This window comes from Lutjanus erythropterus, chromosome 23 (assembly GCF_056507025.1).
Source record: "Lutjanus erythropterus isolate fLutEry1 chromosome 23, fLutEry1.hap2, whole genome shotgun sequence".
Classification (NCBI taxonomy): domain Eukaryota; kingdom Metazoa; phylum Chordata; class Actinopteri; order Lutjaniformes; family Lutjanidae; genus Lutjanus; species Lutjanus erythropterus.
In genome coordinates, this window is record NC_139339.1 from 19,797,396 (window position 1) to 19,811,803 (window position 14,408).

The window sequence follows — 14,408 nt, forward strand, 5'->3', positions numbered from 1 at the left end:
TTTCCTTGTTTTGCATTGTTCTAGTGTTTGTTTTATAGGTTAACTTGTGCTTGGATGTTGCACGGCTAATGTGGCTACTACCACATTCTGGGGCAATGTTAAATTAATGTTGTAATACTGAGGGACAGTCGAGACAACCTGTATGAACATTGAAGGTGAGGTGTGCTATTCTAATCTAATACACTTTTTTTTTTTTGTAATCAAATTCAGTGAGTATCTCCTCATGCTCCCGTTTGATGTGCACTGAAATAAAACCCAGATGTCTCCTTGCAGCCCTGGCTCTCACAATGGGACTGGACCAACCACATAACACTATTCCAGCTAATCAACAACAGGTAATGTTTGTGCGTGTGTGCAGAATAGGGCGAGGACGAGAGGAGATGAGGGAAAGACTGACTATTAACTGACTGGCATGTTCATTCACACACAAAGCGAAACCAATATTTGCCTTGTGTCATTTGCACAAATTTGATTTCTGCATTTTGGATACAATTGTAGTTAGTCGTGTTTCTCACACAAGTATGTCGATTGACCTGAAACAGGTCCCTGTAAGCTAATGAACAACATGCTGCGACTCTTCCGTGGGCTGCTGCTGCTGCAGACAGGTTGAAAAGCAGGAATGGAGATAAATCCACATGTTTTTTTTTATCCCAAAAGTTAAAAAAAAAATAATTAAAAAAAAAGGCTGAGTTCACCTCCTGCCAGTAAAGGAGTCCATATTAGACCAAATTCAGCAGCACTCCTGTGTCCCTTCCTCCAGAAGCTCCAGTCTGTCCCTGGCTCTCCTCCCCAAAGCTCCATGGCTCACAGCAGCTGTCTGTCAGCTCTGAGCCTCAGCTCCACCCTGATCCTCTCCACTTCTTTTAGTGATAAAATTTTACTTTCCCTCATTGAGGCTACTGGTAACATACCTTCAGACTGGGGTCAGTGCTACGAAGCAGGTTGAGCATACCCAGGGTATCTGCTTTTGATCTGGCTTCACTGAACTTAACAGAAGCGATCACGGATAAGTGGTCACTTGACGGTGGTTATCGACTCAGTAAGTCAACCCAGGTTTTTCGAATCTCGTTTTCAGCACATTCTTATGAAATGACAGCTGTTTGCAGCATCTGTCCAATTGCAACCATGGACAAGTCTGGCAGTAGAGCTGTGTACTACACTGGTGAAGAACAGAAAATAATCCTAGAAAAGTACAAAAGTGCAGAAACATAATCCAAGAAAAAGCAACATGGTTGTGGCTCCTAAATGTTGAAAGGAATGCTCGCAGAAAATCGCAGGCTGTGAGTGCGTACAGTAATAGGCTTAGAAATATCACTAATAACTGCTTCAGTAGCTCTCTGTTTTAAAATGAATGACTTGCTTCCATTGCTGTGCTGTTCATTTTGCAGGAAGACGGCAATCTCCCTCCTCCTGACTCTCCAGGTCCAGGCAATCACAAGTGGTAATTAATTAATCTTACGCTTAATTTAACAGAGTACTCAATGTGACATTTGTACATTTACTTCAAGTAAGAACGCATGAGGCTGCATCTACTATATAACTGTGTAAGCTACATTACAGGGTCAACCTTAGTCAGATATTAAGTAGTCACATAGGTTAATCTCTACCGGCAATATCACGAAAACCTTCTTTTATGGTCTGCATGGGAGAGTGGCCAGGGAAGATGTTGAAAGTGTCCAACAGTTCTGTCACACATGCCACTTTGTGAACAGCACAGCAAATGGTCTTCTTATTTAATTGCTCAGCATCACTCACATCATGCATAAATGTTCCAGGGGCAAAATACTGGAGGGCAATACAAACAGTCTAAACTGCAATTTCCATCAGGCTCGGCTGCGCTGCGTTACAGCCGCACCGCAGCAGTTGGAGCGATCCACAGCCATTCTACACAATTCTTGTGATTCCCCCAGAAGTGCCACGGTGTGTTTCAGATGCGTCCCCTCCGGCATGGAAAGGTGCACAGATGAGTCCGTGTAGTTCCAACAAATGGGTGGGCGCATGGCTGTCCGCCCACACCCTCTGACTACGAAATTTACATCATACAGCAGACCCCAGTACACCCTTGCTGACACAGAAAGCATATTAACAGCCTTAGTGTCCCAACCTTAGTCAAGGTTAGATAAACTAATTATAATTTAAAACGCATTTATTTTACAGAACTACAAGGAAAATTAACTAAAGACAAACTACAACAAAACCAAACAGGGCAGAAGCTGTGGGACTGCCACCAGATGAACCGAGTACCCCTGACAGCCCATGTCTGCCCATGGTTTGTATGCACCAGGACGCACAAAATTAACCAGCATTGTTTTTGTTTTATTTCCTAAATTAGATATATATTTTGTTTTACTAAGGTAATAACTCACTCAAACTGCCTCATTCTTTTTTGTCTTTGATACCATTTTCATGAATGACCACTTCCTGACACATAAGGCAGGAAGCACTGCTGTATGTCATATTATTGAGGCTTTAATTACGCTAATTTACAAGTCTCATGCACATGCACTCAAATATGCACAGGTGGATAATATGGTTATCTGAAGTTATGAGCATTTATTGAATCTGATGTGGCATGGTTAATGAGCCCTTCGTACGAAAAAAGTAAGAAAAATCTAAGATAAGAATACGAAAATGTTCTTGCATGAGGACTGTTGTCTTCTTTGCTTGACATCAGAGGCTGTGCTGTTAACCTATTGGTTTACATGAGGACCTGTTTTGTGCAATGGAGGAATGGCAAGAAAACTTTTGAATGTCCAGGTTGGATGTCCCCAAAGACTCTCCACATGTGGAAGGAGCAACAACTAAAATGAGAGTGTCCAGAAAAGTGCTAATGCATTTGGACCATCTCAACATGTTCCAGTCCTTGTTTCAGTCAACTTCTACCAAACACTTGGTATTCCACAATATTTGGGAGCAACTGTAGTAAATAACACAACCCTGAGCTAAATCCAAAGACTGACATAAAGGGGAAAGAGTGTGTTTATTCTGCATGGGTTATTTATATAAGAAAAATAGACTAGAAGTCTAAATAAATGCTTTAGGTTACATTTATGCCTGTAAGACACAGCTGGGACATGAGATGCATGGAGCTGGTGCAGTTTGTGAGATGTGCAAGTGAAAAACTCGTCTGTCACTCGTCTTGCCCTCTTGGCAGGGTCCTTGTTAAGAGAGATTGGTCTCAGCTGGGTTGGACAAGGCTTTAAAAGCCTGCCACAGCCAGCTCCTTTGGTTTGTCTCTCACCTTGTATTTGCTTTCTAGAGGATGAACACCTTCAATTTACCCTTGTTCTAGTTAGTTACAAGTATTTGGTCCTTCCCTGTTTGTTTTAGTTTCACCAACTCTGTGGCAACTTTTATTTTAGCTCCACTTTTTGGACTCTCTTTATTTTGGGTGTCTGACAGGTCCTGTTCAGACCTGAATCTTTTTTTTTTTTTGGCAAATCCAGATTGTATTCAGATAATTTTAGAAAGTCTGGACAAAAAAATAAATAAATCTGATTCCTAATCAGGTCTGAGCCACTTTTGGACATGGTTTGAATTACAAATGGAATTTCTATACATGAATCTCAGCCTGGCCACTGAAATCAGTCATTCACAATGTGATACACAACGATAAAGGTTGCTTCACTTTGTGTAGTAGAAGAGTCTGAAGAAGAAAGACTGAGTTAATAAAGCAAGTTGATAACCACTGTCTAGTCTTGGTCAAGTCTGTCTTGACTTGGGGTTTAGGTTTTGTAGAGCCATCTCATGTAAAGAAAGCCTGGCTGTGTTGAGCTTCTTTCATAGTACAGCGCTTAGATGTGTTTGTGTTGGAAACAGAGCTTTTATTGGATACATACAGGTTTAAAAAATGTTTTGAAAATGTGAATTATTTACACTTTGCAGTTCCATCATTTTCCACAAACTCAAGAGTCTGACTTTGAGTTTGGCTCATTTTATAAATATATCTGAATTCAAGACATTGCCAATACAGTGAGGACAGTCTTTCAGCAGATTAAACAACACATCAGATCTAAAATGAGAAAACTGCACATTGCTCACGAGCTGCAGTGGTCATGATTCTGTGTCTTCCTAACCTGCTGTCTGTCCCAGTTTCTCTCTCCCTCTATCTTCCTATGTGTGTGTGTGTGTATCTGATTGTCTGAGTGGAGACAGGTGTAGTGGAGTCAGAGCAGAGCCACACCAGCTGCATTTCATATCAATAATCAAGACCTTTGCAAATATTCAGCTCTACTACTTCCACTCTGCCAGATCATAGCCTCTGTTTCAGTCAGTCTGCACTTAAAGTCATTTTGTGGTTGTCTTTTTTTCCTTGCCTGACCTGTCCCTTATGTTGTCACAGCAATCCAGACTGTCTGATACTGGTAAGATTTAAACCAGCTATGTATTGCGTCACACCTTGAAGCCATTCAAGAATTTTATAACAACAAAAACAAAAGTATATATAACAAAAGTATACTTGTAAGCAAATACTACATGATTCCTGCTGTTTAATCATGTTACTGGATTGATTTTATTTTATTTTCTGATTGAACTAAAAGAAATATTTTATCAGTAGTACAGCCTACTTGTGTGAGAATGCTTTGTCTTTTCATAATGCCTTTTTAATGCCTGTTCTTTCTTTCTTATTTTTTTTTAACATTAATAATTTCTATCTTTACAAAAGTAATCTGGCACTCTGTGTCCCTGTTTTTTGATAAACAAATATACTCTCATTGTTGCATTCATTAATCCCACAACTCTGTTAAAGTAGCTATGATGTCTTTCATGAATAAAGTGCATGCAACTGCAGTGTAGACGATGAAGTATCATTGAACATGATTAAAAATTAAATATCACAAATTGAAGACTATTTGCAATATGTACATCATTGTGTACATGAAAAAAATTAATTTGTCCAATGAGATGCAATTTTGCAGTTAAAAAATCCTTCCTCTAGTTACTGAAGAAATTGCTACACTACAGTATAGACTGTAACTTAAAAGGCATCATTGAAGTATTAAATGTATTTAAAAAAAAAGACTATTGACAATTGTACAATGCAACCATACCATATTTACAGATTTATTAGACCATAATTACAGCTCATTCCTTCAACATCATCATGTGCTTCCATGTTGCTGTGGTATGTCATCTGCCTCTGGATTAGATTCAGGCTGAAATGCCTCTCCCTCTGAACCAGGTTCATCGCTGATGTCCTGAATGTGATGTCCTGAAGAGTCCAGATTCATCAGTGCTCTGGCTGAACAGATATTCCAACCTGAGCAGCTCGTTGGAGGAAATACGAGCAGGGGTATGGAAATGCTCCTCCACTCTCACTCTGAACAACTGCCAGCAACAAGTTTTGAGACATTAAATCAGTGGTGCCAAGTAGGTCCTGTGGTGCCATTCTTTGCCATCAAACACAGCATTTGAGTTCCTATTTGAATTCCACTGTGCAATGCAATCACCGAATGACAGTCACACATTTAATTTATTAGAAGTATTGTACACAGACTGCACTTGTGTACTGGAATCATGTGTGGCAGAGCTTTGTGGAATTCTTCCAGGGAACAACCTGGAAGAATTTGTTCTAGAGCACATCCATGGTGTTCATGGTTGTGGTACACGTCACCCCATACATGTTCATGTCTGGTGAATCCTGACATGACCATCTTGAAGGAAGCTCTATTGGAGGAGGTGGCACATGGAATGTGTGTCCAAATGCAGAGACAATCCCCCTGGATTCTGCTTCAATCATGAGTGTTCGACAGGTCCTTATGTTGGCTCATTAACTACTCATCGTGACTCTCCTGTATCTATTGTCATGCCTTGACCATAGTGTTCCCTTCCTTCTAGTCCCACAACACAGTGCACAACATTCCCATCTACACCACACCACACCTGCAAGACCAATCAGAATCAATATTTGAGGTTGATCTGGGTTACTACTTTCAAGTTTGTTCAGTGCACACATTATGTTCATTATATTCACTTACTGGTTTGGCCCACTGTGCCACCTTCTCCACCTCTGCCTGCCTTTGTGCATGGTCCACAGTACAGGACCATATGATATGACGTATCTAAAGCGCATATGGAAAAATCATATCAAATAAAGGCCAATAGGTCAGTGGCTCAATAGCTAAGATGAACAGGATGGGGGAAAGGGTGCATCCCTGTCGAACACCTGATCATAGGTCAAAGGGGTCTGTGCACTCTCCATTCACCATCACTACGCTGTTACAATCCGTATACAGCAAATCCACCCACTGTCTAAAAACCTGGCCGAAATTCATATGGCTGAGAATGGCTTTGAGATAATGATGGTTGACATTGTCAAAGGCTTTTTCCAAATCCAAACCTAGGATACACAGTAGAGATAAGAGTCTCTTACCAGGGCTAGACTATCAGACAGAGACCGGCCCGGGACACTACAGGTCTCATTGCTATGCACTATGGTATTTACAATGGGCCGGATTCGGAAGAATAAAGCCTTTGACAGTATTTTGGTATCTACCCCCAGCAGTGTCAGAGGCCTCGAGTTCTTCAGGTCCTCTTTTGGTCCCTTTTTAAACAGGAGAGCAATAGAACCTTTTCGCAAAGATGGGGGTAGTATACCTATAGAGAAGCTCTCCTTGAACACCTCCAAGAGGGGGTCTTTTAACTGATCCCAGAAGGTGGCATAGAATTCCTTAGGTAGGCCATCTACGCCATCTACACCTGGGGTCTTGTTATTCTCCATGCTCTGCATGGCTTTTGTTAGCTCAGCTATCGTCAAGTCCTCCTCTAACAGGTCTCTGGTTGTATCATCGAGCTTACCGGTTAGCTGGGACAGCAAAAAATGGACTTTATCTTCAGATATCTGTCTTTCTTGGTAAAGATTGGAAAAGAAGGACCTAACGGTGCCAGGGATATGTTGGGTGTCATGGATTTTTTTTATTTATTTCAATTTGGAGATATCTTCCTCTACATCAAACCCAGAAAGGGCTAGAAGGTAAAAACGCCTTCCTTGAAGTCTAGCTTGGAGCACACGCCTCTTGGCAGCTGCCCTCTTACCCTCCAACATGAAAAAAGACTTTAATCTCTGCTTTATGTCTTCCCACCAGTCCCCAACACCACATCATCATTTTCCAAAAGGCTGGTATTGAATGTCCAGGGGCCTGGATGGGGTTGAATTGTCCCTGGAATGTTGACAGAACAGGTTAGTTTTGAATGGTCTGAAAAGGGGACGGGTGTTACAAAGCAGTCTAGTAGAATCACTCCTGAAGAAGTGAAATCAATACAGGAGAAAATTAATAATGCAATGCAATAAAAAGTTTCAGTCTTTAATTAAATTACCCAGCACCTAAGAGCTAGTGTCCAGCCTGACAGTCGTAACAGAAGTGGACAAGCGGTCCCTTTTGTCAATTATACAATTAAAATCCCCCCCAATGACAACCTCCCACCCACAGAAAATGAGAGGTTGTAGGGCCTGTAAAATCTCTAAATGGCCTTGGAGTTCAGAGGAGCAATAGACATTGATGATCCTGAATTTGGCCCCATTAATGTCAATGTCTAAACAAAGAAGCCTGCCATCAATCACCCTTTGAGTCCTTTGAATATGAAAAGATTGACCCCTCAGGAGAATTGCCACTCCAGCAGATCTATTTTTGTTAGTCCCTGACCAAATTGACTCACTGTGTGTCCATCTTTTTTCATAGGGGCTGTAATTGTCTTTATAGGGGGTATTGCACTCTTGTAGCAGGAATATGTCACCAGTACCGCTGTACAGCTGGTCAGAAACAGTTTGCCACTTGACGGGGTCAGCACATAAGAGCCTAACACCGTGAAAGCTAGAAGTAAAGTCATGGAGAACAAAGACAATCTAGAAAAGATATGTGGAGGTGATGGGAGTATATATACACAGGGATGGTAAGGAGGGTAATCGGGGGCAGGTGAGTAAGTGGCCTCAGGTGTGGTTGATGAGAGGTGGGAAAACAGGAAACTGAAATGACACGAGATAACATTACAAATTAAACAGGAAAGAACATGACAAAATCCAGAATGTTACAAAAACTATGCATGTGTGAGAATGCTTTAAATGTCCTTCCTTCCATTAAGTACTTTTGTACCTGCTGTGCTGGGTGTGGGGACATACTCCATCAGAGGGTAGTCTGGTGAAGGCAGGACTGCTGGCTGATGTGGTGCTGGAGGTAGGTTAGCAGAGGAGATTGAGGTGGTCTTCGTGATGGTGGAAGGCTGATTTTTGGCGTTCAGATTTAGGAGCCTCTACTGGTGATGGATAACGTCCCCTACTGTCTTAATGTTTATTTTTGGCAGAGAAATCCCTGCTTTGCACAGCACTGAGTTCTCTACCAAAATCTGGTGCTGCATTCGTTTGTACGCTTTGGGAATTATGTTTTTCTCAGGAGTGGTACGTGCTACTTGAGGTGTTTGCAGCCGGTTGTGCTGAGCACTGATGTCCTGTTGTGCTGGTGTGTAGCGTTTTGCCATCTTCAACCACTGTATGACAGCAGCATCGACGAGATCATCCCTCTTTGTCAGGCAGTAGAGGGTGTTGCCCCAGTGTTTTCTGTACAGCTGGTTGAACTGCTGTGGCTCCTTGTCGTGATCCTCCACTGCATTCCAGGCTTGGAGGACCCTGTTCCTCTGCTCAGTTGTATCAGTGACAGCTTGTCCTCTGTCAGGCCAATATCCACCAGCACAGAGCAGAAGGCTTCCAACTGTTTAAAGCCAGGAAGAAGGTTCGGACTGCAGGCATCCTCCTGTTAAAAAACTGTCATACAAATACAGTTCAAATGTGTACATTGTTCATCAACCAGTATATTGTATTTCATTCTTGCAGACATGGTTCAGTTACTCACAAAGGCTGGAGAGTGAACAGTGGAGGTTTCTTCACTGGTGAGTGTAACGTGGGGCAGGACAGCATCCAGGACATCATCATGTGCCTCCACATTGCTCTGGTATGCCTCATCTGTCTCTGGATCCGGATCAGGCTGCCCTGGCTGAACCACCTCCTCCTCTGGATCAGGTCCATCTTTAACAAGGCCCTGAAGAGAGAAGGGTCCATATTCACCTGTGCTCTGGCTGAAAAGGTATTCTAACCCAAGCAGCTTATTGGAAGAGACATCAGCCGGGGCATGGAAATTCTCTTCCACAGTCTCTCCAAAAAGCTTCTCACAATGTGCATTGAGGCAGTCGATCAGTGGCACAGAGTACATCCTGTAGTGCCATCCTTTCCCACCAAACACAGCATCGGCGCTCCTGCTCCTGCACCATACAGTGTGGCATCATGTGTTGATTCACATACTTTTTTTTGTGGAATCCATTTTCAGCACAGTGCCAAAAGTGGAGAGGATCTGGTTGTGGTAGTCCTGCACACTGTCAGCCTCGGCTAGCAGGAAGGCGTGGCGCAAGAGCTGCGCAGGAGGCAGCTCTCTTTGAGGAGGAGGAGCTTGAAATGTGTGGCCCAGGGCAGAGACAATTCCTCCAGGTTCCACTATTGTCATCAGCAGTGTGGTGTACAGGTCCTTACGCTGAAGATATTCCTCAACGTGATTCTCCTGTATCTGTTGCCACACGTTGACCATAGTGTTCCCTTTGGTCCGGTCCTTCAGAAGGTGCACCACATTCTTATCCACGCCACGTCTGTAAATAGAATCACAATCAATATGTTGAGGTTGACTTGAGTGAATGCTGTAAAGATCGTTAAATGCACACATTATGTTCAGCTCACTCACTTGCTAGTGAGGACTGCAGGGAACATAGCTTGATGAGCCTCACTAAGCTGTGATAAAACGGCGTGATCCCATGCAAGCCATCGGCCCACTGTGCCACCTTCTCCACCCCTGCCTGCCTTTGTGCATGGTCCACAGCACAGGACCTCAGTCATCAGTGTGTACCAACCAGACACGTCACAGATATGACCGTACCTAAAGCACATATGGAAAAAAATCATATCAAATAAAGGCCAATAGCACCTCTCATTTTTCTTACATGTTTACATACATAGTAATAAATATTAAACTTTGATGTATTAGCTCTAACACAGGTATGGTAAGTTACCCGGTGGTGGTAGCCAGACTTGTATAGGTGTACATTGCGTCCTTTACCCACACACTCATCACCACGAGGACATTTCAGGGAGTACCTCCACACTCCAACAGGGCGTCACACAAAGACACGGCTCTGAAAAAAGAGCTGCGGAGTCGGAGTGGATAACCCAGGTTCGGGTGGGTAGAACCACATGCGGTCAGACTTCATCACCCGTCGCCTCTTGAGCTGACCAGTTTTGTCCTTATATGTCTGAATGGGAGTGAATAGTTCTCTCTCCATGTCCTCTTTCAGCCAGGAAATGTCAGCAGATGAGATGCCATTGGGCTGCTTGGGATGGAGAGGTGTCTCGGGTAGCGTGGGACGAGCAGCAGTCTCAGGCTTCTGTGCCTCAGGGTGTGTGGGACGAGCGGCGGCCTCAGGCTTCTTGGGATGGACAGGTGCCTCAGGGTGCGTGGGACGAGCGGCAGTCTCAGGCTTCTGTGCCTCAGGGTGTGTGGGACGAGCGGCGGTCTCAGGCTTCTGTGCCTCAGGGTGTGTGGGACGAGTGGCAGTCTCAGGCTTCTTGGGCTGGACAGGTGCCTCAGGGGACATGGGATCAGCGGTGGTCTCAGGCTTCTTGGGCTTCTAGGGCCAGACAGGTGCCTCAGGTAGTGTGGGACGAGCGGTGGTCTTGGGCTTCTGGGGCCGGACAGGTGTCTCAGGTAACGTGGGACGAGCAGCGCTCTCCGGCTTCTTGAGCCGGACAGGTGCCTCAGGTAGCATGGGACGAGTGGCGGTCTCAGGCTTCTTGAATTGGCCCCCTGGCACTGGGACTGACTGCTGGTCTTGCCCATAAATGGGGGGACCCTGGGACTTGAGGGACTAAGAATCAAGCAAACAAAGTAGTTTTGTATTGTGAGTTTTTTTTTTGTTTTTGTTTTTTAAAGTGGTTTAATGTCTTTTAATTCTGTATGTCACTTATCTTCCACAGCCTGGCTTGCAGCTACCAGCTCAGCATCATCATCATCTTCTGGCCATGATGAAGGGTCACACCTGGAGGTTCCCGCCTTCAGTTGCAGAACAACAAATGTAAAGTAAGTATCTATATTTTATCACCTACCACTTTTTGGTTGTCAACAGCAAATGATGTTTAGCTAAAGTGCTTAAAATATCATTAATATAAATTTTAATTTACTATGCTATTCCACACTTCCTGTTTTATAACCAACAAATAACCAAATAAACACCTACTTGCTCCTTCTCACTAATATACTTCCGGGACCTCTTCATTTGCACACTTGAGATGTGGGTCACTGGTGTGTTCAGCCACCTCCTCACAGAACTGTGTTCCCTGTTTATGGTCTCCCACCGCTCTCCGGTGAAGTCCTCTGGCCTGTCCCTCTGGGCTCGATACTGGCTGTAGAGCTCCCACATCTCCAGAGAGGTGTGATCCTCAAATCCTCTCTGCCCATAGATACACCTGTTAATGTTGGCTTCGAGGACGGTGGACACCTGTGGGAAGCTCTCAGCGTAAGCCTTCAGGAGGTCCTTTACCCACTGGTTCCCCACCTCTCCCTTCTTACGTGGGTTTGACACCTCTCCTCGAAGGAGCTTCTCTGCATGGTCGAGGGCAGTGTCCGGGTTCAGCAGCTTTGGTGGAGGTGTGGGGAAGGCCAGCCTTTTCTCCCGATAATGTCGAGCCTCTTTGGTCGACATCAGAACAGCCTGCTGTCGATTTAGAGGGGCTTGTGGGTTCACCACATGGATCACAGGGGTCCTCATTGTCAGTAATGCCACAGCAACAGAAGCAAGAACACTATTATTATTCTTATTATTCTTATTATTATTGTCAGCGTCATCATCATTATTATTGTTATTATCATTATAACATGTTACTAGTATAACATATAAAAAAGTAGAGCAGGGTGGCAACTGCTAAACCAACTGACAGCTGAGAGCTCGGAGGGAGACTACTCACAACTCCTGGGCCTATGAGAGTGACTGTTTTCCCATGCATCTGACATTTTCTCCATTTTTAAGCTTTTCTCACGCATAGCATCTTTACAGTTGGGATCAGTTGCGATTTTTGCCCTGGAAGTTGCCAGTAAGCCATCCGGAACAGGGAAACTTTTGTTAGGAAATACAGAATTTAGTACTGTTATTATTCCATACACCCCTGCTATACACAGGCATAGCCTCATATAAGTACATGCATACAGTAAATCCTTTACATCTCTAATGTCTAATCTCCCTGATACACGGAATACTGGTCAATTACCTAGTCACCAACAAGGAATGGGTTGTCTTTTGGGTGCAAAGTAGATTTTGATATCAAGATTCGATATGGTAATATAAACAAGGCAACATTTGGGTCGAAAAATAATGTCACTGTCCATTGAAATAATTGGAACAGTATGTAAGGGTTGACACAATATAAATGGATGCATATGGATAGAAGCTTTCCCGTAGTAGGTATACTAAAGGGATTCTAACTTCATGCATTTAAAAGAAGGCTGCTGACGTCAGGTGCAGTGACTGAGTAGAGTCGGCTGGAGGGGGGTTTTTAAATGTCCGTTGACAGGACTGTCTAACGCTCGTCCAAAACGATAAAATGCCACAGTTGAAATGCATTTCTTCTTTCGGTATTACAAATGGGCAGTATAAACAAACGGTTACTGTTAATAAGAATAAAACTTATCAAAACCACTGTAGCAGCCGCTGCTAATGCTAGCCTACCGAAAAGAGCAAAAACCAAATAAGAAAAAAAACAGCCAGTATAAGCGGTACGGTCGGACAGCGTCTTTATACTCTACACTCTACATATAAAACATTCTACATATATTATAAGTTAAAATAAAGAAAGAATGAAATAATTAATTTTAAACGTACCGAAAAAGAGTTCGGTTGCCACCGTCGCTGCCATGGAAAGGTATACTGAGGCGCGATTGGTCGTCTACAGTCTACAGTGTAATTCCACGATACCATAGACTTTGGACCAATGAAGAGGCGTAATAGTCTACGGTCAACGTAGACTTGTGCACTACTGTAGATACAAGTTCTCATACTGCAACACATACTTACTTGGCAGGGGAGATACCATGATCGGGAAGGTGGTTCACCCAGGGCGAGGCTCGGCCATTGCACTCCCGGTTGTACTGACCCCTGCGAATTCCCCAAATGTGGGAATCTCGACTGCATAATTTCTGGTAGTGGGGGACTGCGTTCGCGCTCTCCCCTGATCTCTATGTTGAAGAGAAACAATTGAGTCTTGGGCTGTGAGGGGGGGCTTGAGCGCGTTTGCGTGGGATAGCATGGGCTGTGTTTGCTCGGTCAGAAACAGCTTGTCATGTGGCTACTCACCACCCTTTAGTTTGTATTTTTTGGCTAGAGCAATGAATGATGGAAAAAGGAAAGAAAACGGACACAGGTTTTGTGTGCCACAAACCCGAGTCACTTCCAGCAGTGGTTTTTGTTTTGTTTTGTTTTGTTTGTTTCTCTCTTTTTGGCAAACTTTGGTACCCAAATGGAGGCCAGATCATGCTGACAGCACATAACTGGGATTATGCGTGGTAGGCACCCACAGAATGGGTGCTGCGTCTGGGAAGGACCATCCTGTCTCTGACAGTTGCAACTCATACTTACCTGGCAGGGGAGATACCATGATCAGGAAGGTGGTTCACCCAGGGCGAGGCTCGGCCATTGCACTCCCGGTTGTACTGACCCCTGCGAATTCCCCAAATGTGGGAATCTCGATTGCATAATTTCTGGTAGTGGGGGACTGCGTTCGCGCTCTCCCCTGATCTCTATGTTGAAGGGAAACAATTGAGTCTTGGGCTGTGAGGGGGGGCTTGAGCGCGTTTGCGTGGGATAGCGTGGGCTGTGTTTGCTCGGTCAGAAACAGCTTGTCATGTGGCTACTCACCACCCTTTTGTTTGTATTTTTTGGCTAGAGCAATGAATGATGGAAAAAGGAAAGAAAACGGACACAGGTTTTGTGTGCCACAAACCCCAGTCACTTCCAGCTGTGGTTTTTGTTTTGTTTTGTTTTGTTTGTTTCTCTCTTTTTGGCAAACTTTGGTACCCAAATGGAGGCCAGATCATGCTGACAGCACATAACTGGGATTATGCGTGGTAGGCACCCTCAGAATGGGTGCTGCGTCTGGGAAGGACCATCCTGTCTCTGACAGTTGCAACTCATACTTACCTGGCAGGGGAGATACCATGATCAGGAAGGTGGTTCACCCAGGGCGAGGCTCGGCCATTGCACTCCCGGTTGTACTGACCCCTGCGAATTCCCCAAATGTGGGAATCTCGACTGCATAATTTGTGGTAGTGGGGGACTGCGTTCGCGCTCTCCCCTGATCTCTATGTTGAAGAGAAACAATTGAGTCTTGG

The 14,408-nt window shown here is 44.1% G+C and overlaps 3 non-coding genes across 3 annotated transcripts; all 3 read left to right on the plus strand.

Annotated features, from left to right (window-relative positions):
* Positions 1–13,087: 13,087 nt before the first annotated feature.
* On the plus strand, positions 13,088–13,252 carry LOC146306032 (U1 spliceosomal RNA). Its single transcript, XR_014769172.1, has one exon. It is a non-coding gene; the product is annotated as a U1 spliceosomal RNA (small nuclear RNA).
* A 396-nt stretch (positions 13,253–13,648) lies between these two features.
* On the plus strand, positions 13,649–13,813 carry LOC146306033 (U1 spliceosomal RNA). Its single transcript, XR_014769166.1, has one exon. It is a non-coding gene; the product is annotated as a U1 spliceosomal RNA (small nuclear RNA).
* A 396-nt stretch (positions 13,814–14,209) lies between these two features.
* LOC146306034 (U1 spliceosomal RNA) lies at positions 14,210–14,374 on the plus strand. The gene has a single exon (XR_014769199.1). It is a non-coding gene; the product is annotated as a U1 spliceosomal RNA (small nuclear RNA).
* Positions 14,375–14,408: the final 34 nt, after the last annotated feature.